General features: G+C 35.0%; 1 long non-coding RNA gene across 1 annotated transcript; it reads right to left on the bottom strand.

The window, feature by feature from the left end:
• On the bottom strand, positions 1-27,782 carry LOC103103374 (uncharacterized). The gene is made up of 5 exons (XR_001623844.2): positions 27,597-27,782; positions 27,363-27,509; positions 26,274-26,380; positions 4,842-4,897; positions 1-73 (listed from the first exon to the last, which is right to left on the bottom strand). It is a non-coding gene; the product is annotated as an uncharacterized LOC103103374 (long non-coding RNA).
• Positions 27,783-27,794: the final 12 nt, after the last annotated feature.

Raw genomic sequence — 27,794 nt, 5'->3', positions numbered from 1 at the left:
CTTTGATTCAAGGGCAAGAATTTACATCATCATTAGGCAGATCTTCATCCTTTGGTGTTTGCCTTCATGCTTCCTGTATAAGACAGAGAGTGTCACTTGTAAATTAAAAACTGAGGATCCTCTGAAATAGGCCTACATATTTTTAAAAGTTCATTTTCCCCTCTTCCATACTGCATTTTTTCTTTTAAATTGATAAAAAATACCCCATGAGATAGATCTTAATTATAGAGTTCTACATTGAAGCATAGATATAATAATAAATATAAAAATTAAGCAATTAATTATTCTATAATGATCTCACATGCAGTATTATGCACAATTTAGAGGGCAAAGAGGCATCAATATTTAATAACTAAGAGAAGTAGGTGCTTTTGACTCAGGGAAAATATGGAAAATTAAGTCTGAAAAAATCAAATAAAAAGTGGCAGGTACCATTTAGGGAGTAGGAAAGGGGAATAAAGGTCCTCTTTACACTTCAGCTATTAAAATACTGATTTTCTTTCAATACACAAATCATATGCTATTTTCTAAATCAAGCTTTCCTCATTCCCTTATTGTTGTTTTTCTCCACTTCCTTAAATCACTTAGTTTTACTTTATAATCTTTGTAATTATCTGTATAACAACTAAATTCAGAAACCCATGAAAACATTTAATTACAAAAAATCAAGAGGTGTTATCTTGGAGACAAACAGGAAAGGTTATAGTTAAATATTCCTAGTAAGGTAAGCTTATAGAGTTTGAGGTCAATTTCTTTTTGTCTTTATTTATTTCGAAACTTCTATATGGAAGGTAATTTATTTATTTAATAGATTTATGTTCAAGTATTTGAAATGCTATCCTGCAGAAGAAGGGAAAACTTTGCTTTAGTCCAGAAGGCGAAATTAAGAGCAGTGGGCAAAAGTTAGAAGGATAAAGACTTGTTGAAAACAAAATTTTCCTAAAAATTGGAGCTATGTCAGAGTGGAATAGACTGCCTTAGGAGATGGTGAGAATCTCGTCATTGGAGTTCCTCAAGAAAAACTGAATGACTATTTTTTGGGTGTGCCATGGAAAGGATTCTTGGCCAATTCAGCATAAAACCAAAGTAAAGTGAATAGGGGCACTATTGAGAATATGCTTTCAAGTAGAAAGTGGGGCATGGCCTAAAATAAATTTTAAAGAATGCAAGAGAATCTAAGAGACAGATAGAATGATATAGTGTATCCCAGAGGAAAAGCCAAGGGAAAGTTATGGAAAAAAGAGATGGAATATCTGGTATTAAAAAACCATAAGGAGGCCAACATGCTGAGACTCCCTCCCTAGTGGAAAGAAAGTAATGAATAATACAATTGAAAAACTACTTTGAGTCCAATTTGTAAAGGCATTTAGAATGTCAAATAGAGAAATTTCTATTTGATCCTAGAAGTAATAGAGAGTTGCTAGTTTGTTCAGTAAGGGGGTGGGGGGTGCATAGACACAAGGCTTTTAAGAAAATCACTTTGGTAGCCATATGGAGGAAGGATTAGAGTGAGATAAGACTTGAGGCAGTTAGGAAAAATAGGAAGTTATTTCAGTAGTCCAAGAAAAAAAGATAATGAGGATGTTGTAAGCACAAGGGGGAAAAAGGGGATACAGAAGATAAAATTCTAGAAATAGCAAGATTTTGCAACTGATTAACCAGGAGGATAAGTCACAGTGGAGAGCAGAAGATGACACGGAATTTGAAAAGAGGATGATGCTCTCTGTCAAAATCAAGAAGTTCATGAAGTGGGGTTTTAGAAAAAACAATAAATGTTCTTTCAGACATGTTAAGGTAGAGCAAATTATTTAAGATGTCTATAGTATATCCAAGAAGGAAAGCTCTAAAGGGGATAAGAGGCAGAATGGGTTGGGAAGTTACTATGGTATAAGAAACAAAGAGCATTATAACATTTTAGAGAAAACCTAGTTTTCTTTTTAAAAAACTGAATTTAAATCTTTTAGGTATTTTTTTTATTTTTATTTTTTGAAAGTCTTTGAGTATAAAGGCACCAGCAGAGTATAATTCTCATGCACAGTCAAGACAATTGAACTTTAAAACAAAACCCAAAGCTCACTAAAAAGAAGAGGGAAAAATAAATCCTGGAAGTCACACTTTTAAAGATTTTACCCACTTCAGGAAAAAGGAATGCAAATCATTTTGTTCTTTTAGTTATTTTGAATTATATGAATTGTCAAGGCACAAAAGCTTGTCCAATGCCTATTACATTTTATATCCATGGGATCCATGTTCCTGAGCATAAGCTTTTGAATATGTATTACCTGGTAGCATGTCTGACCCTGTTTGATGTATTCCTTTGATATTAAAGCACAAAGCATTCATGTTCCATCAATACCATGTCCAATTCTCTCCATTGAGGGTGCATTTCTATTATAATCTCCCATGATATTAGAGTAGAGCACACCAGAGGGATCTGCTGGAATGTAAGCCTTAGATGCCCTTTTACAGGTAATACAACGAAAATTCATGGAGCTTTCTTTCTTTCTTTTTTTTTTAATCTAAGGAATCTTTCTATAAGCCTTCGGGAAGCAGTACTTTAAGAAGAGAAAAATCAGCATTGTGTGAATTTATTTATACAAAGCACAGTGAAACTCAGCTCTCTGACAGTTTCTGAACTGACAACTTTTAGGGCAAAGTTAATGTTCAACTCAGTTCTGTTGAGTTATTTAATGCCTTCTTTATCAAAGGAGATGTGAGTTTACCTGGGGAATGATTCTCTCTAAGAACTCTTCAGGAAAATCTATAGCCTGGAATTTAAGAAAATATGTATGATCTCTGTGACTCATTTTGATATTCATACAGGACCGAAGTTCTGCAAATGTTTTTGGGTAATAGACTACAAGTCGAGAAAAAAAAAAAGATTTAAATATCCCTTCAATTTCCTCTCAAATGTATATAAAATTCATAAAGTTCTACAGTAACAACTTAATTTATGTGGCAAAATGCAAGTTCATTGAGGGCAATAATTGTTACCTCTTTTGTTTCTCTAGCTATGGCTTCAGTTTTTAAGATGAACACTTAACTCTTCAAGTGGGTATCTACATTCCTTCACAGTACCGCTCCAACCTATCTTTAGTCACTGATTTCACATTGCTCCTCCTCTAGCACAATCTTCAGTCATATTGGATGAATTGCTTTTCCCCAGTTCTCAAAAGCCTATTTCTGCTTCTGCTCCTCTGAACCCATATCCTGCACCCATGTCTGGAATGCACCTCTACTCCTTAACTCTACCATGTAGTATCTTGAGTTTCCTTCAGGGCTGTGATCGAGTGACCTTTCTTTTAAAAAAAGCTTTTCCTGATGCCCTAATTTTTTTGGTATAAGTTGTTTACCCCATTAATCCTAAATTCTATTGGGTCCAGGACTTTTTAACTTCTGTATTTATAAACCTGGATTCCAGCAGAGTGCCTGACAAATAACAGGAAGGAAGGAAGGAAAGAAGGAATGAAGGAAGGAAGGAAGAAAGGAAGGAAGGAAGGAAGGAAGGAAGGAAGGAAGGAAGAAAGGAAGGAAGAAAGGAAGGAAGGAAGGAAGGAAGGAAGGAAGGAAGGAAGGAAGGAAGGAAGGAAGGAAGGAAGGAAGGAAGGAAGGAAGGAAGGAAGGAAGGAAGGAAGGAAGGAAGGAAGGAAGGAAGGAAGGAAGATATTAATGTGGCATAAGACTGTCATGTATTTCCAGCTGGAAAAGGTTTATTTATGTTCTGGACTAGGCTAGCATGTTGCTGTGTAATGACAAGCTTAATTAAGTCCATAGAGGCTAATGCTAAATATGGCTACTAGGTAATGGACTTTTTGGCCACAATGGTTCTTGAACACCATCTTCTAAATCATAATCTTGCTCTTAGCATGAAAGGAAAGAGCACCCACAAAGGAACAAACAGATATCCTTGAAGTAAGACATACTGGAAAAGCTATTTAACTCTTCTTTTGCCCCAGTGTCCTCATTTATATGCAATGGGGTGTCTTTTTAAACCTGGAAAATAGTTTTGTTTTGGGAGAGCTTTAAGGTAAAACCCTGAATCTGGACAGGTTGCCCTTATCAAAAATGGCAGATTCCAATAACAAGCTTGAAAATAAAAAGAGAAATTTATTAATTTGGAAGCAATGTTGAAAGGCCAGGAAGACAAGGGCAAGAAAGGACACTGCCTCCTAGAGGACCTAGATTCTGGGCTTCTTATACCTTTTAGACAATGAGAGCTATGTTACCAAAGCTGAGGAAGTGGAATGAGGTTACCTAACCAGCGATGGAGCAATGTTTTGTGTCCTGAAGATACAAGGGAGCGACTTAGAATAGTTTAGGGGATGAGTATATATCATAGATACAGCCCAATGCTATTAGAGTATAACTGGGAGTTGTATATGTGTCCATTTCAAAATTTAGGGAATATTTCTCTCACAGCTCTTATTGTGGGTCTCTGATGCTCAGGGTCACCTTTTCTCAGCACTACAAGAAAGCAAGGAAGGAAAGGAATTTTCTTGCTTTCCTTTTGATCTGGAATACTTCTGGAGTTTGGGAAACACAGGGTTCCATTCCAGTTTCTTTTAGGGAAAAAAACACATACATGTGAAAAGCCCTGAGGAAACCTCTGAGAAAGGATCTCAGCAAAAACTACTTGGTGAGAAACATAGAGAGTTCTGAAAGGATGTAAGAGAAAATAGCACCCAGAAAAATAAAGGGAATTTAAGTATCTCTCCCCAGCAACTAATTTTCATATGGCCACTCGTTAGGACTTTGGGACTGGTAACTAGGAAATATTTTACTGATTAGGATATTGCCTATTTATTGAACATATAATTAAAATATGATATTTGGTTACTTACCATTAGATGAGCATCTTTTCATACAGTGATTTTGCTTTGATGCAGAAAAATATTAGCTGTGAAAGAACAGGAAGGAGATATACTCAGACTAAGAAGTCATAAGAGAATATAGTAGAAAGTCAAGGACTCTCCTTCACTCTTAGGTAAAAGTTAAGCTCATCCCAGAGAAGCTGAATATGTGGCTAAAAGAATAGTTGTTGAACACAGAGGTGAGAAAATATAATAGAACCTGAATTTTAAGCCCTTCCCCAGATGACTGGAACAAAAGTTTTACTTCTGGGGGCTGGTTAGGGGAAAAGATTTGCTGATTGGAAGATCTGATTAAAAGAAAAGAGTTGTCTTAGAGAATGATGGATGAAGAGTATTACACTGCATAACAGTTATTCCTGGGGAAAGGAGAAATTGCCTGTTTTACCTTTTATTGTTATCTACAGCTTGTAACTGGGAAATCTTTAATAGCCATGAGAGAAGACTTGAAAAATTCTGAAGATCCAAGGCTTAGGGGAACTTATTTTCCTAAAAGACAATAGCACTACCCTCGAGTCCAGCTGAGGAAGAGTTCAAAAAGGGAAACCAGTGGAGAAGTAGCTTCTCCCAGGATATTAATATGAGGTGTACTTTTCTGTGTTTTTTTTCTAATTTTTAAAATTATATACTTAGTAACCACCACTACCACTAAATTTTTTAAATAAATAAATGCAAAAAAAACCAATTCCACATTGTTTACAATGTGTTTAAAATATATAAACCATATATGTGTGCTATTATAAGCATCCTCTGCTTTTGAGTTCTCTTTAGATTTGTTTTACTTAAATACTTTTTTCTCTTGATTTTGTAGTTCTTATGTTTTTAATGTAACCATAGTATACGCTATTCTTATTCTCTTTTTTCTCTTCAACTCTTTATATATTTCCTATTTTTGTATTTTCATTATTTGTCATTTCTAATGACATAATATAATTCATTGCATTCAAATATCACAATCTATTCAGTCATTTCTCCCAATCATTACAATTGTGTTATTTCCAATTATTCTGTCATTACAAAAAAAAAGTTTACATGAATATTTCCAAACATACACATAATTTTACCCTCGATGTCCTTAGGACCCAGTCCTATTAATGGGATTCCCAGATCAAGCACATGAACATCTTTACAATTCTTACTGTAGATTCCATTTTGTTTTCTAAAAAACAATTCACAGCTACTCTAGCAATGTAATATTAAGCCTGTTTCTTCCATGTTCCAATAATCATTTAATTTGATCAATTTACCAATCTGGTTCTCAATTAGCATACATTACCAGAATCATTTTTAGTTGGATTGATCCTTAGGCAATAGGCACAACAGACAAACAGGTCCATACTCTTTCTAAAACCAAGTCTTCTCACTTTGGTCAAGGCAGGATTATCTCCATAGTAAGATAAAGTATTAAAGCAAGACTTTTGCAGAATATTTATGCTTTCTACACCTTTGTTGTCCCACCAGCAAGCATGTTTGGATTATGTGTGTGCTCAGGCTTATATCAACTGCTAGGCTTATGGAGGTATGTGGGCACATTCCAGATATTTATCATATTTAACCTAAATATGAATTTATTCATTTCCTTAATTTCTTTCTTACTTATTTATGGCTTATATTTATCTAGGTCTAAGAGGTATGAATTAAAGTCCCCTGATATCATTAATTTGTGATCTATTTCACTGGATATACTAATCTCTTAAAAAAACCAAACAACATCAATCTCTGCAGTTCAGAGTTGTGAGTTATGCTATACTCTCTACTTTTTGCCTCTATATTATGTTTTAAAGCTTCCTATCCTCTCTTCCATTAACATTAGGTCCATTACTTAAAAGTATGACCTATGTTTATGAATGCAAAGTTACCCTCTTTTTATTCATGTTTTGCATTCTGTTTATTAAATGTGTTATAATTCACATTTAATGTTATTTTCTTGACTGGTTTGTTTAAATTGAAATCACATGATTTGCATGACTGGAGCTACCTTTTTGAGTAGTAAATTCATAGTTCCCCTCATCAGAGTTATCCTTAAGACCCTGAGTATCAACTTTTGGAGCACTGCACATTCTTGTAGAACCCCATGCCTGACAGAATGAATGCTGTTTGGCATGAGTGAGGTTGCCCAGAGAAAGAAAAATGAGAAGATTTGGGAGAGTTGGATGCTCACATCAATGTCATTTAATATCTCTGGGACATACAAAATAGTATCCCTTCCTTCCTTCCTTTCTTATTTCATCTCTATCCCTTTCCTGCCACAGATATCTACCGTCTTTGGAATAATACATAATGTGGAGACGTGTCTGTTCCATTATTATGGATGACACTGGCATGTTCGTCACCTTTATGAGCATTGTACACATCCCATAGATGGAGCTTTCTTCACATTTTTTCTTGTCTAAAATACCACCTTGACTGCTGAAATCCTATCCATCATTTAAAGTCCTGTGCAAGTTTATTCCATTTAACTGTTCTTTCTACTCCCAGTCAGTAACGAACTATCCCTTTTTATTATCTCTTATGCTAAAGTCAAGAAAAACATTCTCTCTTCTTTGCTTTTAAGCCATAGGAGAAATTTAAATAGCAAACAATCTATACATGTGGGTCTTTGAAAAAAGTCATCTTCCATACCTGATGAAATCAAAATCTTTACTCCTCAATCTATTGCCATTCTTACTGCTCTGCTCAATAATCTATACCTCTACATTTCCCAAGAATAAAATAGATGTCCTGGGGGCAGCTGGGTAGCACAGTGGATTGAGAACCAGTCCTAGAGACGGGAGGTCCTAGGTTCAAATCTGGCCTCAGATATTTCCCAGCTGTGTGACCCTGGGCAAGTCACTTGACCCCCATTGCCTAGCCCTTGCCACTCTTCTGCCTTGACGGAAGAAGGTAAGGGTTTAAAAAAAAAAATAGATGTCCTGATTACAGTTGATTTTTTAGTTTGTGAAATATATCTTTTGCCCCAATTTGAAAGTGACAAGCATAGGGAGATAGAGATAAAAAAGTGAGATACGAATGAATTAATGTATGACCAAGGAATTATAGGCCTGTATGCTTATATTTTGATACTGATTGAAGAAAATCAGCTTCTGGAAATGAGATTCCCTCTGTGTTTGCTTTCTTTTTTTCTTTTTTCTTTTTTTTTGGGTGGGGGCAAGGTGGAATAGAGGAAGCATTGGGCTAACTACAGAGAAAATGTTAACAATTCCTGACTTAATTTTTTGACATATCCCCTTGCCTACCTTTGAATCTAGTTAAGACAAAATCACAAAGTCAGGAGGAAGCTTAAGAATGGAGTCATTTTGTATTTATTCCTCAGTCAACTGCCCAAGCTGACCATCACACCCTCTGCCAAGAAACCTTTCCTATTACCCAATTGGTAATAGTGTTCTCAACTCAGGCCTCATGAATTACTTTGTTTAGATCTCTTGTGCATTTATGTCATTGTTTATACTTATATTGATATAATATATAACATATATATTATAATTATATTATATAAATCTTTAATGAATCAATCAATAAACTTTTGTAAAGGAATATCAGCTACTGTGCTAAGGATTAGGTATTCTCAATGGGTATATAGTTGCTATACTCAAAGGGAGCTATGTCCTCATTAATTTTGGAGATGCCTCCAACTATGTAGATTGCAAATTATCCATCCATTCCTTCCCATTGTCTGCACCTCTTGGCCCACCAGAAGTTTACCCTCAAGGTTCCAAACCCACTTTTGTTTATCAGAGACAGTGGTACTCCATAATTCATTATATATAGCAACACAGACAACTTGTTAGTACTGAAAAAAACTGAACTTTTGTTTTCATGGAAGGATTGGGGTCAATATCAGAGCTTTGCAATTTCTTAAAACCAATCCCCTTTCTTCTCTGTTTCTGCAAGTCTGACTGAAAGTATGACACAGATTCTCTGGGAAAGGCAAACAAGAATGTAAAGTGCCCCCAGCTATCTGTGTGAGTTCGTGACTATGTGGTAATCTAATAGAGCTTAAAAAACTATCACACCACTGGGAAAGTTGGGAGATGATGATTTGTGTCCTAGATTCAGGCTATTTGCATAAGTGACTATTTATTGCATTCCATTTCATGTCCCTGAGAAGAATGTGCCACCTGGCATTGGGGTATAGTGAGTTTATTCTATCTCCCTCATATAAATTCAATTCTATTCCATCACTCTTCAGGGTTCCAGGGTACCCAGAGGGGCTAGAGAAGAATCTCTTCTCTACTTCCATGACCTCAAGTCCCCACTGGCTATATACCTATCATTTTTCAGAGCCTGGGATTACTGGCCTGGTTGCACATAACCATTTAACATGGATTAGTTCTTACCAAATATATTTACTTGAAAGGTATAACAATAGCAAAGAATAAACATTTCCCCAGAAATTCATCAAATTAATCTCTGATATATGGTCCAGGAAAATTAATTTCATAAATTGTCAGTACTTATATACCACTGGTCCCACCAAGTTGAAGTCAAGATGAAGCATGGTCTTCTGGATGAGTCATTCCCTGACCTGTAGTCCTAAAAATTACACCTGAAAATCATTCCTTGAACTTCAGGTCAATGATGTTGCATTGCCTCTGGAATCCAGACACTAGAACATTGGGGTTCCATAATGCCCTTCTGACATCCTTAGAAATCACTAAATCATGAGTTTCTATTCCCTTTACTAAGAACATAAAAGAATAAATAGAAAGCACAAGAACTGAGGCTTGCTTCTTCAGGCCACATGATCTTAGAAGAAACAAGACAACTTTTCCTCTATAGCATGGTCTCTCACTAAACACTGAGCAAAAGAGTCATTAAATTGAAGCAAAGTGGGCCAAGGCAAAAGAAGTCACAGGAGAAACTAACAGGTCTTTTGGAATACTACAGAGGCAATCAAAAAGCCTCTTTTTCAATGTTTGATTAGCCAACTAGTTACATAATTTGTCCATGCACTCTATGATCTCTCCATAACATTCCCTTTCTACATCACTGTTGTTCTTCCAGTAGCGAGTTCCCTAGCATCCTCAACTTAGAGAGGTCCCATTAGCCAATTAAACCACTGGGGTCTACCAACATGTCAATCTACAATAATGTTGGTAAAATTCAGCAATGGAAAAACTTGGTAAATAGAAATCTAAGCACTTAAATGAAAAGAAAAAATGTTTGGACAATTAGCCTTGAAACCTCGAAGTTCTTCTTGGGTTATAATCCCAACTCTGACATGTACTACCTCAATGCTAAAAGCTCTCTAAAATTATGCATCTAGTGAAAGTGCTATTCTATATTGATAGACTGAATTTCCTCACCTGAGCTTTTAAAACAATAAAAATATATCCAGCCTATATTCTAAACATTATAAATTGCTGAAAATTTGAAGACATTCTTCAAGGAGGCTGTAAAATCAAAGGATATTTGGTAATTTTTATATTTATTATTTTTTTCTACTATCAGGAACCCATGAGTTCAAATCCTTCAGATACTTATTAGCTATGGAAAAATTATTGAAACTCTCTCAGCCTTAGTTTCCTCATCTTTACAATGATGTGATTTTTTTTTTGATCCTTCCTCATAAAGTTGTTATGAGGGCCAGTCAGTCAGTAAATGATATTCATTAAACTCCTCTCATGTCAGGAACTATGCTAAAGCCTGAGAATACAAATACAAGAAAAAGATAATCCCTGTACTAGAAGATTTCAGATGTGATTCATTGAATGGGTCAAATGAGTTAGAATTGTAAAGTACTTGACAAATCTTTAAAAAAATCTATATAAATACTACTAATTACTAGTAGTAGAAGTAGTAAAATTCCAGACAGAATAAGTAAAACAAATGTCATATAAATAAACCAGCAACCTGTAAATTGTTGATTCTCAGGGAAAGAAAAGAAATGAGCTAGAAGTAAATGGAGTTGATGACTCATGGTGTGATACATATTCTATTGAGTCAGGTCAGGAACAATGAGCCATAATAGCTCCAAAGAAATATGTATTGTATATATATGGATGAAATTCCAACCTGCAAACATTAAAGTGATCAACCTACTCACCATGGAATATATCAACCCTATCATCCTGCCAGATTCCAGCTGGGTGTTTGGTCTTTTTGCCAATGATACTCTTTCAGGTGTAGTGAAGTAAATGATCTTCCCCCTTTGAAAGTGAAAATATGTCACTTGGACAAAGCTTCCCGCAGACCATCATTTCCATGGGCAAATCAATTTTGATTCAACATTATGTTACCATGGAAGTTTGTTCATTGCTTAAGAGTTAATTTATTAGCAGCTGGAAGAGAAGTAGGATAAAACCACTAAATAGCCTCTCCTACAAACCAATTATAAAAAAGAATAGAATTATAATTGGGGGAGGGCAATCAGGATTTTTCCCCCATAGTGGCAACTTTTAGAGAGCATCAGGTGCTCCATTTGTAGTATATGCTTCTTAGCCCTAGTAACTATAACTAAGGTGAACTCTGACTGTTCTCAGTCCTGGTGGTCATTTCCCAAATGACACAATCTTGGTTTTTATTCCTAATCATTCTGAGACCTTTCTCCACTCCCAAAGCAATTGCCTCCTCTTCAGAAGCATAAACAAATCATCATATCTCATATTTCACTCCCTTTCTGTGGTAGCTCCCACATTCATCCCTCCTTGAATTTATCCCCTTCTCTGCTCCCCTTTCCTAAAGGACAAAAGCATGTGGTCATGACCCTGCAGAAGAATCAAGATAGCCCCCATTCTGTGTTCCACAAGGAAGTAATCACAGAGACCATAATAATAAAAAGAAGTGCCAAAAAACATTGCCACTGGGAAGTCCAATAGCAAACTCTCAATTTTTTTTAATTAATTAATTTTTCAAATTTTATTTATTTATTTTTATTGTTTATTCAGTGCCTTACCCCCCCATCTCAGCTGTAAAAGTGTGAAGAGTAAATCAAACTCAGCAACTTTTAAGTTATTAAATAAAAAAAAAAAACTTAAGTTTTTATAACCCTACTTAGTACCTTACTAGTCACTAGGTATGACAGTTCACAAGTCACTTGTTAGAGTGGTTGACAACTCAAAGCCACTGCCCAACCAATGTGATTGGTTCCCATAATGTGGGGGAGGAACAGGAAGTGACCTCAAGAAAAATGCTTTAAAAAGACCAGCTTGAGAATTCAGTCACTCTTTCTGTGTTGATGAGCCGGACTGGAGAAGGAGAACCTTTCCCTGGATCCTATATCAGCTTGAGGTGGTAAGTGGAGTGATTCTTTCCTTGGTTCTTTGGTGAGGAGTCCTTTGCTCACTGGCACTTTGTTGGGATACTCCCTTCAGCATGAGTTCTGGTGAGATTATTCTTGGTGAATTCTTCAGCATCTCCTGGTTCTTTGGATTTTGACTTCTTAATTAGATTCTGGTGAGATTCACTTTTGGATTCGCATTTGTGGTCTGGAGACATTAGGATTAAACAGGGTATTTTGTAGCTAGGCAGTGCTTTCTGTTTCTTTATCTTCATTTTTCCATTTTTACTCTTCTCATCTCTTTGTAAATAAAGCTACTAAAGTAATTTTGACATAAGTTGTAATATTTTTAAACCAGTGATCACAATATTACTTTAGAATTCTCATATTTATCATAAAACCTAAATTGAAATTCTTATATTAATTGGTAACAGATTATGTGTTTCATAGTTCCACTTCTCAGTTCATTCTCTGGAGGTGAATATTTACAAGTTGTTCTTCAAATATTAAATCTATTGTTGCAGATAATGTTAATTTGTTTCTATTCATTTCACTCTTCATCATCTCTTACAGTTCTTTCCAAAGTTTTAAAAAATAAAAATGCTCATCATTTCTTATAGCACAGTGATGTTCTATCACAATCATGTATCACAATTTGCTTAACCATTTCCCAATTGATTGATATCCCCTCAATTCCAAGTTCTAGTTAGATCAAATAATATCTTTATGTCAATTAAATAAACTCCAAATATTTAGTAACTATATATATATATATATATATATATATATATATATATATATCTTTGAATATGTCTATAGACACTAACTTGATAGGCTTATATGTTAGCTGGTTTACAATTTTGGGGAAATGAGGAATTATAAACAATATTGCAAACTGGGCAATAGCCAGTTGTACTAGTTAACAGTGTATTTGATTAATACCACTTTTGAAAATCCAGAATGGTTAATCCTTTGGTCAAAAGTATATAAATAGGTTGTGCATCTCCAGGGAGTTTATCCTGTCTTCCCCAGAATCCTCTGAGGACTTACATATCTCAAAAGTCTGTTTATCTTCTCAGTAACTTTGAATGGGAGATAAGAATTTGAATTAAGCAAAAAAATATTGCTAAGAAATGGGAGGGTGGTGAGCTAGGTATAGATTTGAGGAAGCAATAACAGGTACAACTGGGTCCTTATATTCTTTTTGTCTGATTGTGGTGCTGGATCTCTGTAACCTTCCCCATTTTCTAAGTCTACACTTGTCCAGCAGTATTCCTAACCTTTATGTTTTTTATAGAAGTAGTAAAGAAAGTCTAGAATAGACTGGAGAATTCAGGACAAGTTTCCCTTTCTGAAGATATATGAGAGGGAGTGGTAGCTTAGAAAAATAGATGGGGGGCATCCTAGCTACTTGATTGAACAATGTGATGTTTGCGTTGTTTTTTTTCTTTAAAAGCAAAAATGTAATAGAACAAAAACAGATGACTTTAGAGTCAGTAAGACCACAGTTGAAATCCTGCCTCTGTCATTTTATAATTTTGTGACCTTGAATAAATTGTTTAATCTGTATGTTCAGGTAATTTTTTAGGAGTTATCTGCTAAGCCAGAAATAAACAGCAATCTGTAATATTATCCTATTTTCACTAAATTTCCTTTGCTTTACTTTGATGTCACTTGATTAATATGACTCAGTCAAGAGAAATTAAATAGAAATTGGGGCCTTTGAGTTGGAGACTGAGATAAATGTTCACTCCTTGTATATCATGGACTAAGGGGGATCTAAAAGGAAATGTATTAGAGGCATAAGAAGTTCCAAATATATAAATGAGATGCAAATGGTTTAAGGTTCCTAGGAAGTGGAATTTTGCTCACTGAACTTCCAGGGTTAATATGTTATCAGGAAAGATTCCTATTTTCAAGGCTTATCTTTCAGTTGAACAATCTTATTTTTGGTTGAAATATAGGACAAGTTCTCAGCCCCAGAGAATTTCATTTTTGTTTATCATCTATTTCTAAGTCAGATGAAGGCCAAGCAAAAAGAAATCAAAGGTTGCATTTCACATATTAAAGACATACTTTGAAAAACAGAAATAACATCTCCAGCAAGTTAACAACCAATAAAGAAACTCCAAACTAGAAGAAATCTTTTAGAAATAACCAGGAAACATGACCCTCATTCTACTTAAAGATTATTTTCAGATCCTATGAGGTTTCTTTTCTCTTCAAAATGTAATGACTTTAGTAAGCATCGTTGCCAATAATTAATGAGTTGTACCCATGTTCTTTTAATTATTTCATAGTGTACAAAGCACACTGTATCTAGTGATACCAGAAACAGAAAAGTGGAGAAAAGAAAGTTAACAGAAGTAGAAAGATTGTGTGAGATCATCATAATTGATCTATCACCTCATAAATACTCAGTTGTTTGAAGAGAATTTATTGTCCAACATGGGACAAAAGTTTCTATGTTAAAGCTATGGGGTTGGCCTAAAATGTATGGGTTTTCTGAAAATTTAATCTTAGGGGTTAGCAGAAAAGGTCTTGATATGTAATTTAATTCTCTCCATTAAGTAATGTCTCACATAAACATAAGGCAAGAAATAAAATATACCAATGTCTTGTTATAAATTAGAAAAAGCTGCTTTTTCTTGATTGCTATGACAATATTGTGCAATCTGATATAGGTCCTACTAAATGCAAAGTTCCCAAATACAACTTTAATAACAGATTATTATCTGATGATAATCACACCAGGGTTATGTATCTTGATCACCAGAAAGTTGGATGCTAAGTCATATTCTGGCCATAGAAACTCCTGAAAATGTATGTTGAGTTAAGGAAGATTTAGAAAATGTGACACAATTGGGCAAGCTCAAATTCTTCAAGTTTCAAAGAACAGCACTCTTCACCATGAAGTATTAGAAATTGGATATCTATAGTCAGACAAGTTTAGATTTCATTTCCAAAGTTAAGAAACTGAGTTGAAGGATAAAACCACTGAGAACATTTCCTGTCTTTTTTTTTTTTTGGTCGATTTCAAACATTATTCCTTGGATACAAAAATCATTTTCTATTCCTCTCTCCCCTCCCTGCCCCCCTCCCATAGCCTACCCACAATTCCACTGGGTATTGTGTCCTTGAGCAGAACCCATTTCCATGTTGTTGGTATTTGCACTAGGATGTTCATTTAGAGTCTATATCCCCAATCATATCCCCTTCGACTCATGTCATTGAGCAATTGTTTTCCTTTGGTGTTTTCACTCTCACAGTTTTTCCTATGAATGTGGATAGTGTTTATTCTCCTGTATCCCTCCAGGTTGTTCAAGATCAATACATTACATTATCAATACTAATGGAGAAGTCCATTACATTCGATTGTACCACATTGTGTCAGTCTCTGTGTACAATGTTCTCCTGGTTCTGCTCCTTTTGTTCTGCATCACTTCCTGGAGGTTGTTCCAGTCCCCATGGAATTCCTCCACTTTATTATTCCTTTTAGCACAATAGTATTCCATCACCAGCATATACCACAATTTGTTCAGCCATTCCCCAATTGGAGGACATCCCCTCATTTTCCATTTTTTGCCACGACAAAGAGCACAGCTATGAATATTTTTGTACATCTCTTTCTCCTTATTATCTCTTTGTGGTACAATCCCAGCAATGCTATGGCTGGATCATTGGCAGACAGTCTTTTATCGCCCTTTGGACATAGTTCCAAATTACCCTCCAGAATGGTTGGATCAATTCACAACTCCACCAGCAATGAATCAATATCCCAATTTTACCACATCCCCTGTAGCATTAATTACTTTCCATAGGTGTCATGTTAGCCAATATGCTAGATGTGAGGTTGATATCCCAGAGTTGTTTTGATTTGCATACCTCTGATTATAAGAGATTTAGAACACGTTTTCATGTACTTATTAATGGTTTTGATTTCTTTGACGGAGAATTGCTTGTTCATTGTCCCTTGCCCATTTATCAATTGGAGAATGGCTTGATTTTTTTGTACAATTGGTTTTGTTCTTTGTAAATTTGAGTAATTAAACTTTTGTCAGAGATTTTTGTTATGAAGATTGTTTCCCAATTTGTTATTTCCCTTCTGATTTTGGTTACATTGGTTTTGTTTGTACAAAACCTTTTTAATTTGATATAGTCAAAATTATTAATTTTACATTTTGTGGCTCTTTCTAAGTCTTGCTAGGTTTTAAAATCTTTCCCATCCCAGAGATCTAACATGTATACTATTCTGTGTTCACCTAGTTTACATATAGTTTCCTTCTTTATGTTCAAGTCACTCACCCATTCTGAGTTTATCTTGGTGTAGGGTGTGAGGTGTTGATCTAAACCTAATCTCTCCCACACTCTCTTCCAATTTCCCCAGCAGTTTTTGTCAAATAGTGGATTTTTGTCCCAAAAGTTGGTCTCTTTGGATTTGTCATAGACTGTTTTGCTGAGGTCCCTTACCCCAAGTCTCTTTGATTGATCCTCCTTTCTGTCTCTTAGCCAATACCAAATTGTTTTGATGACCACTGCTTTATAGTATAGTTTGAGATCTGGGACTGCAAGGCCACATTCCATTGTATTTTTTTTCATTATTTCCCTGGGTATCCTTGATATTTGGTTCTTCCAAATGAACTTTGTTATGTTTTTTTTTTTTCTAATTCAGTAAACAAATTTTTTGGAAGTTCGATGGGTAGGCATGGCACTAAATAAATAGATAAGTTTGAGGAGACTGGTCATTTCTATTACGTTAGCTCATCCTACCCATGAGAAGTTAATGTTTTTCAAATTGTTCAGATCTAGTTTTAATTGTGTGGAAATTGTTTTGTAATTGTGTTCATTTAGTTCCTGTGTTTGTCTGAGGAGATAGATTCCTAAGTATTTTATATTATCTCGGGTGGTTTTGAACAGAATTTCTCTTTCTAATTCCTGCTGCTGTGATGTGTTGAGTATATATAGAAATGCTGATGACTTATGTGGGTTTATTTTGTGTACTGAAACTTTGCTAAATTTGCTGATTATTTCAACTAGCTTTTTTAATTGATTCTCTAATATTCTTTAAGTAGACATTCATGTCATCTGCAAAGAGAAATAGCTTGGTCTTCTCATTGCCAATTTTAATACCTTTAATTTCTTTTTCTTCTCTAATTGCTATTGCTAGTGTTTCTAGAACAATGTTAGATAATAGAGGTGAAAATGGGCATCTTCGTTTCACTCCTGTTCTTATTGGAAATGCATCTAGTTTATCCCCATTGTATATAATGTTGGCTGATGGTTTTAAATAGATACTGTTTTTTATTTTTTTGGAAAGACCTTTCTATTCCTATACTTTCTAGTGTTTTCAATAGGAATGGGTGTTGTATTTTGTCAAAGGCTTTTTCTGCGTCTATTGAGATAATCATGTGATTTTTGTTGGTTTGCTTGTTGATATGGTCAATTATGTGGATGGTTTTCCTAATATTGAACCATCATTGCATTCCTGGTACAAATCCTACCTGATCATAGTGAATAACCCTGTTGTTCACTTGCTGGAGTCTTTTTGCTAGTATCCTGTTAAAGATTTTTGAATCTATGTTTATTAAGGAGATTGGTCTGTAGTTTTCCTTCTCCATTTTTACCTGCCTGGCTTTGGAATCAGTACCATATTTGTGTCATCAAAGGAATTTGGTAGAACTCCCTCTTTGCTTTTTATGTCAAATAGTTTGTATAGTATTGGGATTAGCTGTTCTTTGAATGTTTCATAGAATTCACTTGTGAATCCATCAGGCCCTAGAGATTTTTTCTTGGGGAGTTCTTTGACGGTCCGTTCAATTTCTTTTTCTATTATATGATTATTTAAGAAGTATATCTCTTCTTCTGTTAGTCTAGGCAATTTATATTTTTGTAAATATTCATCCATAGCACCTAGATTGGCATATTTATTGCCATATAGTGGGGCAAAATAGTTTTTAATGATTGCCTTAATTTCCTCTTCATTGGAGGTGAAGTTCCCCTTCTCATCAGTGATACTGTTCATTTGGTTTTCTTCTTTCCTTTTTTTTTTAATAAGATTGACCACCTCTTTGTCTATTAGTTTGTTTGTTTTTTCAAAATACCAGTTTCTAGTCTTAATTATTAGTTCACTGGTTCTGTCACTTTTGATTTTATTGATTTCTCCCTTCATTTTTAGGATCTCCAATTTGTTTTTCTTCTGGGGTTTTTTAATTTGTTTGATTTCAAGTTTTTTGATATGCATGACCAATTCATTAACCTCTGCCCTTCCTAATTTGTTAATATATGAACTCAAGGATATAAATTTTCACCTGAATACTGCTTTGACTGAATCCCATAAGGTTTGAAAGGATGTCTCATCATTGTCATTGTCTTCAATGAAATCATTAATTGTTTCTATGATTTGTTCTCTAACTGATTTTGTAGAATCATATGACTTAATTTTGAATTAATTTTTGATTTGGCTCTCCATGTACTCTTACTGATCATTATTTTTATTGCTTTATGATCTAAAAATGTTGCATTTATTATTTCTGCTTTTTTTATTTGTATGCCATGTTTTTATGACCTAGTATATGGTCAATCTTTGTGAATGTACCATGTGCTACTGAAAAGAAGATGTTTTCCTTTTTGTCCCTATTGATTTTTCTCCTTATATCTATTAACTCTAATTTTTCTAAGATTTCATTCACCTCTTTTACCTATTTCTTACTTATTTTTTATTTGATTTATCTAAATTTTGTAGTGGTAGTTTCAGGTCTCCCACTAGTATAGATTTACTAACTATTTCTTCCTTCAATTCTCCTAGTTTCTCCTTTAGAAATTTGGGTACTATACCGTTTAGTGCATACATGTTGATTAGTGATATTTCCTCATTGTCTATACTCCCACCTCAAGTGTGTTTCTTTCAGACAATATATGGTAGGAATTTGAATTCTAATCTACTCTTCTATCTATCTACATTTTATGGGTGAGTTCATACCATTTACATTAAAAGTTATGATTGTCACTTGTGAATTCCTTAGCATTTTTATATCCTCTCCTATTTCTGACCTTTCTTCCTTTGATATAAACTTTTAACCAGTGGTTTACTTTTAATCAATCCCATTAATCCCCTCCCTTCATATGCTTCACTTTCTTGTCCCTCTCTTTTTGTTCCCTTCTTGTTTTATTTTTTAGGGCCTGTTAATATCCCTTCCCCCACTCCTACCCTCCCTTTTTGTACTCCATCCTCCCTATCCCCTTAGTTTACCCTTCTCCCTTACCCTGTAGGATAAGATAGAACTCAGGATCCCAATGGATCTAGATGCTCTTCCCTCTCAGAGTTGATTTCACTGGGAGTTAGGTTTAAGTATTTCCTCTTAGCACTCTCTTCCTCTCCTTCGTATAAGAGTATTCTTTCCCTCCCCTTCCCATGTGTATCTTTGTGTGAAAAAGTTTATTCTATTTATTTTATTTCTATTTCTTCTAGAATCTCTTGGTGCCATCATCTATTCCCCCCACCCTTTTTCTTTCTTTTTTTTGTACATATCATCTTCTAGCCCTTAATGCTTCAATATTTCCCAATGAGTGATTCTTCTAATTACTATAATTATGAATACAATTTTTGAACTTTACAAATAACTTTTCCCCCATATGTTAATATATATAATTTGATCTAATTGTAGCCCTTACAGAAGAGAGTTTGAATAAAGGAAAAAAAAACATTTTTCTACTTTTCCTTTTCTTTCATATTTACCTTTTCATGTTTCTCTAACTCTTTTTGTGTGGATATCAAAATTTCCCCTGAGTTCTGGTCTTTTCTTTACAAATACTTGGAAATCTTCTATTTTGTTGAATGCCCATACTTTCCTCTGTAAGTATATAGTCAGTTTTGATGGATAGGTGATTCTTGCTTGAAGACCCAGTTCTCTTGCCTTTCTGAATATCAAGTCCCAGGCCTTGCAATCCTTCAGTGTGGAAGCTGCCAGGCCTTGTGTGATCCTGATTGTTGCTCCTTGGTATTTCAATGGTCTCTTTTTGGCTTCTTGTAGGATTTTCTCCTTAGTTTGAAAGCTTTGGAATTTGGCAATTACATTCCTGGGAGTTGTCTTTTGGGGATTTAGTGTAGATGGTGTTCTATGAACTCTTTCAATGTCTATTTTTCCCCCTTGTTCTAGAATATCAGGGCAGTTTTCTTGGATTATATCTTGTGCTATGATGTCAAGATTTCTGTTTATTTCTGACTTTTCTGGTAGACCAATGATTATCAGATTGTCTCTCCTTCCTCTGTTTTCCATGTATGTTACCTTGTCAGTGAGATATTTTATGTTTTCTTCTAATTCCTTAATTTTTTGACTTTGCTTTATCAATTCTTGCTGTTTTACAAGATCATTGTCTTCCAGTTGCCCAATTATGATCTTTAAAGCCTGATTTTCCTTTTCAGTTTGGTCTATCCTGCTTTTTTGAGGCTTCCAGCTGTTTCTTTAATTGGGAATTCTTGTCCCTCAGATTGTGGTATTCTCTTAGCATTATTTCCCATTTTTCATGCCAGAAGGCTTCCATCTTTTTGATAACCTCCAATTTAAATTCTTCAAGAGCTTGTGGACAATTTACATTTCTTTTTGAAGGTTTTGGAACATTTATTTGGGTTTCCTCTTCTGCTATTTCCTCTGTATTCTGTATTTTTTCTTCTGTAAAAAAACTATCCAAAGTCAACCACTTCATCTTGCTTTTCTTGGTTTTGGGAAGTTGTTCCTGGGCACTTTTTGCCACCACTATGCTTTTTCCTTCCCTTTCCTGTCAGAAATCTGAGTGAGCAGGGCTGGCTCACTGTGTATGGATCTAATAATCAAGGCTTTTGCCTCAGGGAAGCTCTTGATTCTCCTCAGCTGTGCTATCTTCCCAAGGTCTGAGCTTCCCTGCCTGCTGGTGTTTTGGGTGTTACTGCTCTCAGAGGTAAGTCCTTGGTGATCTTAGTCAACTCCCAAGACCTATAGGTGCCCCTTGCTCACTTCAGGTGTGCCCTTCACACACTCCTTTATTATGGTGCACTGGGTCTGAGTGTCCAAGGTCTGAGCTCCGCTGCCTGCCTGCCATCATTTCAGATGTTACTGCTCTCAGGGGTAAGTCCTTAGTAGTCTTAGCTCCAAATGCCTCACACTGCTTGTTGCTCACTCCAGGGGTTCCCCTCCCTCACTCATTGATTCTGGCACGAGCTGACTTTAACTCTGGCTCTGTAGGTGTAGTGGGGGAGGGTAGATAAGCTCAAGTTTGGGTGGGAGTTTTTTGTTCCCTTATAGTGTGGAAATGCCTGAATCCCAGGTACTTTCAATGCTGCGCCCTACTGTGGAGTCCCTCCGTTCTTATGAGGATGGTTTTTTTGAGGTCTTGAGATCGTCTATGTTGTTGAGTCTGAGGAGGGGAAGATAGTCCCATCTCCTTTCTTTTTAGGAATTCACCTAAATCCTGAGTCCATTTCCTGTTTTCTGATTTACAGTTCCAGATGGCCTTTTAAGATTTTGGCATTCATGCTCTTTGTGATGGCAAAAAATTGGAAAATGAGGGGATTCCCTTTTATTGGGGAATGGCTGAACAAATTGTGGTATCTGTTGGTGATGGAATACTATTGTGCTCAGAGAAATAATAAAGTGAAGAATTTCATGGGAACTGGAACAACTTCCAGGAACTGATGCAGAGTGAAAGAAGCAGAACCAAGAGGACAATGTACACAGAGACTGATACACTGTGCTACAATTGAATATAATGGACTTCTCCATTAGTGGCTATGTAATGGACTTTTTTTAGTAGCAGCAATGCAATGATCCAGGATAATTCTGATTGGTTTATGAGAAAGAATGCTATCCACATCCAGAGCAATAACTGTGGGAGTAGAAACACAGAAGAAAAACAACTACTTGATCATATGGCTCAATGGAGATATGATTGGAGATATAGACTCTAAGAGATCACCCTAATGCAAATATTAATAATATGGAAATAGGTATTGATCAATGACCCATGTAAAACCCAGTGGATTTGCTCTTTGGCTATGGGAGGGGGGTGGAAGAAGAGGAGGGGAAGAATATGGATCATGTAACCATGGAAAAAATATTGTAAATTAATAAAATAAAATTTTCAAGTAAAAAAATTGACATTGTCTTGAATAACTGGAACTAATAAAAAGTTGAGTTGAAACAATTTGAAATTGGTCCTAAGGAAAAATATTATTTACATTTCTTTGCCCACTTGCAAACATCAAAAATGAGGAACTAAATTATCCCAAATTCTACAGTTCCCACAACTTCTTTTAACTTATCCTTTATCTGTGGAAATTGCAAAAACTACGGGAGTGGTGACTTTTCAGCTACTCAGTAGATGAATCCTTTCTATTAAAATTATAAAGTAGGCCCTGAATGAAGTTTTTGGGTTTTATTGATTTTGATATGGTAGGAACTATTTTACATCAATTTTACTTCTGAAACAAATGGCAAACGTTAATGAATTTATGTTTAGATAACTTCCACTTTTCAGAATTGAGAGTGCCTTTGAATGTCGAAGACTGAAAGCTGTTGTAAAGTCTTCATAGTATCTTTGTGACTTTATCCTTTCCTCTTCTTACCTGTTAATTTTGACCTTTCTTCTAAGTTGATGACTTAATTATACACAAGCAGATATCCGAGAAATGACTTCTATCTTACTAATCAATCCCCCCCATTTGTTCAGATCCCATGCTTTCCATAATATTACATAGCTCTATGTGATTCCCTTCCTAAAGGTTTCCATTAGAGAAATTCATGAGAATTCATAATAATAGAAGTCTTTCATCTATTTTGTTTAATTTCTTAATCCTCAACAACAATTGTTCATTGTCTTGTGCACACCTTTGCAGCAGTCACTTGTTATTAAGATCTACACTGATTTAATTTGAAGAACATTCTCAAGTTCATAAAATTTCTAGCCCATATGCTCCCATTATTTTCATGATAGTACTTTTATTATGTAAATGCTTAAATATGGGGTAATGAATCTCTCCTCCTCCAGAAATGATATTATTTATTAGATGAAACCACATCCTTTATTGCTTCCCAAATAGGAACCTCAGAACTACTTTTGTGTAACAGACCATGATTAGACTTGTGAATAGTACTTTTTTTTGGGGGGGAGGGGAATCATAATAGTGACTCATCAGTAGGCATTGAAAATATTTGAAGAGTGACTAGACACATCTCTATCCCATTAAGCATAATGGTGAACCCTGGAGGAGTAAAATATATTCTATCTGGCCTTCCTGTCATTAAGGTGGTTAGATGGTAGTATATAGCAATCATCCCCTAAGTGGAGTTACAATGATCATATGTTGTTACATGGCATAGTCTATCTCAATCCATTACAGCTTATAATTATTATTATTTTAAATTACAAGGTTTAAATTCTTTTTGAAAGTAATTTTAGGTTAATAAACATGCTACCTCTCCGAATCCAGAAAATAAACTCTTTGGAGAAAGCACCATGAAGATGTCCACACAGGCAACACCCTACACCAGAAGATCCAGAGTAAACTTTAGGATGTGGTTATTTGAACTGTGTGGGGTTGAATGCATTAGTTTTGCATGTATACACTTATGCCGAAGGGGACTGTTTCCTAACTGGCTTTTTGGCAATGCATCTAGCAATGATTGGTTTTGTTCTCTTTTCCTCTTATCCTCAAACTATTGTAATTTCAAAGTTGGTTATGTTTACAAGACCCACTGGAGAGACTAGTCTTCCATGGGTCTCTGGGGGGAATGTATAATTGAAAATCTGTTACCCCCAAAAAACAACTATATTTCCCAGGAGCCCACTGACTTCCTGTCATTATGTACTTCCTTTAGACAGGGAATAAGTATCCAGTGGGCAGTCATACCTGGCTCTTCCTTTGGCAAGCAGCCAGCAATAATGGCAGTGAGTGGGATTTTGAAAATGGCTAACCAACCATTGGTACATGGTTTTATTTTATATCCTCTTTTTTCTTTGATTTCTAATGATCATTGAAAAAACCTTTTTTTTAATTTTTATTTGTTTAAAATTCAATTTTAATTTTTACAACAGCACTATAGTTAGGAGAGAAAAGAATCCCTTTTATAATAGACTGTCTTATCATTAAGTTTGATTCAATGAATTCATATTAGAGGAATCATGTATTACTCTATTTGATGTATTATAAACTGGTTTTTTAATGAACCATAATATAATTGTAATGCAGAAAGAATGTTTTTAACAGATAAAACATGGTATAAGAGATAAAACTCTTGACTTAAAACAGGAGGACAAAGGGTTGAATTTCATCTCTGATACTTATGAGTTGTGTGACCATAGATAACCCATTAAGCTCTGCCCTTTAGTTTCCTCATATATAAAATGTGGCCAACAATACCTATAATATTTAGCTATCATATTTGTAGTGAGGCTCAAATGATCTTGTCTATGTAAAAAAGACTTCTGAATTCCATGAAGTCTTATACGAATATGAGTTCTTAGTGTCATGTCATTATAACTGCATTCCTCACAACAATTCTTCAAGTTAGGTGGTGGAAATGTTTTCTCCATTTTTCAGATAAGAAAATGGAACCTCTGAGAGAATTTGTTAGCTATTCCTTATGTGGTGGTAGTTAGGTAAATTTGAAATTGGCTGAATTGCTGGATTTGGAGAAATATTCATCTAGTATTAAATGCCAACTTGTATTTCTTCAGGGGAGTGCCATTGGCTCTGTGTTTAGCCATGTGTTGTTTAATATCATTAACAATAATTTGGAAGGTAGCATAGATTAGAAACTTCTTGGATTTGTATATGACACATAGGCAGAAAACTTGAATAACAGCTTGGATGGTAGTCACTATCCAAACACATATTCATCATTTAGAATATTTGGTATAAACTAATAGGGCAAAAATTAAAGATAATAAATGTTATGTTTTGCATTTACATAATAAGGGAGGAATAACTAGATATCAGTTCACCTAAAAAAGATGTAAAGATTTTAAAGATATGCTCACAGGATTAAATATAAAATATTATTTTATGGCTTTGAAAACTGTTTATAAGCTAGTTTCCTAGTCTACTTATATCTTAGTTCCCTCTGTGTTTTGCGATCTAGTGTCATTGGCATCATTGCTCTTCTTAAACAAAACTCCATCTCCTAAGTCTGGGTGTTCTCACCAACTGCCACCCATTATGGCTCCCTTTATATTTATGTTTTCTTTCCTCATATTTCTCTCATTTCTCTTGAATGTCTCATTCATACATAGTTATTTATATGCTATTTCCCCCATTATTCTGTGAGTTCTTTGAGAGTAAGAACTCTTTTTGATAGTAAATGCTTAATACATACTTCTTGCCTTCATTTTATTACCATCTCAAAATATTTGATATGGCTGCCAAAAAAAGTTAAACTCTCTGGCACTCATCATGTGCTAAATTATAGCAATGTTGATCTTGACATTTTCTGCACCAGTCAAAATAGAACTGGAATATTGCAGTTAGTTCTATCAGTCATATTTAGGATACTTATAAGCTGGAGGGTCTTTGGAAAAAAGGCAATCAAGATGGGAAAGACTTAGAGTTAGTTGATAATTTATGAGCATCCAGTGAAGGATCAAGCCTATAGGAGGAGAATATTTAGGAGAGATCTCACCAATAATTTTCTCTACAACCTAACTGGCAAATGATTATCTAGGTCAAAAGCTAGGGCCCATGAAATGGTTTTGTGAAGATATTTTGACACCTGGATTTTTTTTTTAATTTCCAAATAATCCTGTGTAGGTTATTATGTTAATTTAAAAATATTATTCTGAGAAGAGATCCATAGATTTCAGCTGACTGCTAAAGAAATCCATGACTCTCCAAAATGTCTAGGAACCTTTGATTTCCAATCCAGTGTTTCTAGTTACATTGTGCAGGTTTTTTTTTAATGGCACCCCAGTTTGGGCAATGACTCAATCACAGACTACAGAGCACTAAGAAAATAACATAAATGTAATTATTTTCCCCTATAATTTCTTTATTTTTAAATATTTTTTCAGGATTTTAATACTAACTCTTTTTTTCCCCTCTGAGATTGAAAAGGATGTTAGCAAACTTTAATGTTTCTGTGTATAAAAAAAGAGAAAAAATATGTATGAAAGTCTGCATCTATTATATACAACTTTTATGTATTTCTTAAAGTGCATACCAAATTCAATGATTCAGTTCCAGAGCTGTCCTTATGGTTTATGTTTTTTCTTAGGACTTTCTTCAGTTCTCCTCTGTGCATTGTTTTAAAATGTTAAATCAGCTGTTCTATGTGGGAGTGAAAAAAAGATGTCAAGTGAAATTTAAAAGTCAGGGTAGCAAAGGGGAGGTTTCATGATTAAGGTGACTCGACCAACTGACTAAGATGGTATGGTTTATACCTTTCAGCTACATCAGATTGAAGGACTTTGGGTCAGATATGAAAGTGGATACTCCTGGTCAGAATAGGAGTATGCTTGGTCTGATATTTCTTAAAACTCCTGTTCTATGAGAATAAGCTAGTTTTTTGGGAAAATGATGAGAAATCCTTCCCATTGGTAAAATACTGAATTTTTCAAAATCACTAACCATCACCAATTTGATCTGGATTCCAAGTCCACAGTTTTATAAAAGAGTCCCCAGAGCTTGCCATATCTTTAACTGATGTAAACAACATGGTGACACCTATAGTGATCACAAGTCTAGCCCTGCTATGATTTTTCCTGTTGAATAGAATCAGGTTGGTGGCTCATACTGGCACCTTGTGGTTAAATATGAAAAGTACACATTAACTGCGAATAAATGAATGCCTGTATATTATGTAGCAGTACTGTCAAAAAGAAATGGATTCCTGTGCACCGTACATTGACTTAAAACCCCACAAATTAGCATTATCTTTATTGTATTAATTTTTTTTGTAAACATTTCCCAATTATCCCTTTTTTTTTTAAACCATTACCTTCTGTCTTGGAACCAAAATTGGTTCCAAGGCAGAAGAGTGGTAAAGGCTAGGCATGGGGGTCAAGTGACTTGCCCAGGGTTACACAGCTAGGAAGTGTCTGAGGTCAGATTTGAACCTAGGACCTTCTATCTCTAGGGCTGTCCCAATTATTTCTTAATAAGATTCAAGCCACATTCTGGAATTTTGCAGCCACAGGCTATGACTTTGACACTTTCAAATTATAGACATTATATCTATCAGTTTTAAGGTTGGTGGCATTAAAAGTATTTCAGACACTTGAACCTTCTCTTTTTGTATCTTATTATTTACCTTCCCAAAGGAGTCCCTTTTCCTTGCCCTGGTTACTTTAACTTTAGGCTGTGTTTATTTCCACTCGGCTTTCCATATGTCATTCCTAAATTTTCCATTATTTCCAAGTGAACATGTGTTCACTTTACCGGTTAAGTTGCATTTTCTCTGTTAAAAAAAAACAACAATGTCACTTCAGTGAAGAAACTGTGCCTGAGTTCCACATTCAATATTATGTTACCACAGAAACAATACCTTTTCACCAATGCCAAAGGCTTTCCATATTTGGCTAAAAATGTGAATCCCTCTTTGAACTTTCCATAGCAGTGAGGTTGATGGTTTGGATCTAGCAACTGAATGTAACAAATGCTCTTCTTTTTTTGTAGAAATGCTTTTTCATGACATTACACAGGAAATGGTGCATCTCCGGTTCATTAGTGACATGGTCGCTGG

The sequence above is a fragment of the Monodelphis domestica genome, chromosome 7 (genome assembly GCF_027887165.1).
Source record: "Monodelphis domestica isolate mMonDom1 chromosome 7, mMonDom1.pri, whole genome shotgun sequence".
NCBI classification, from domain to species: Eukaryota; Metazoa; Chordata; class Mammalia; order Didelphimorphia; family Didelphidae; genus Monodelphis; species Monodelphis domestica.
Note: the sequence above shows the minus strand (reverse complement) of the source record. Positions and strands in the feature narration are given on the sequence as shown.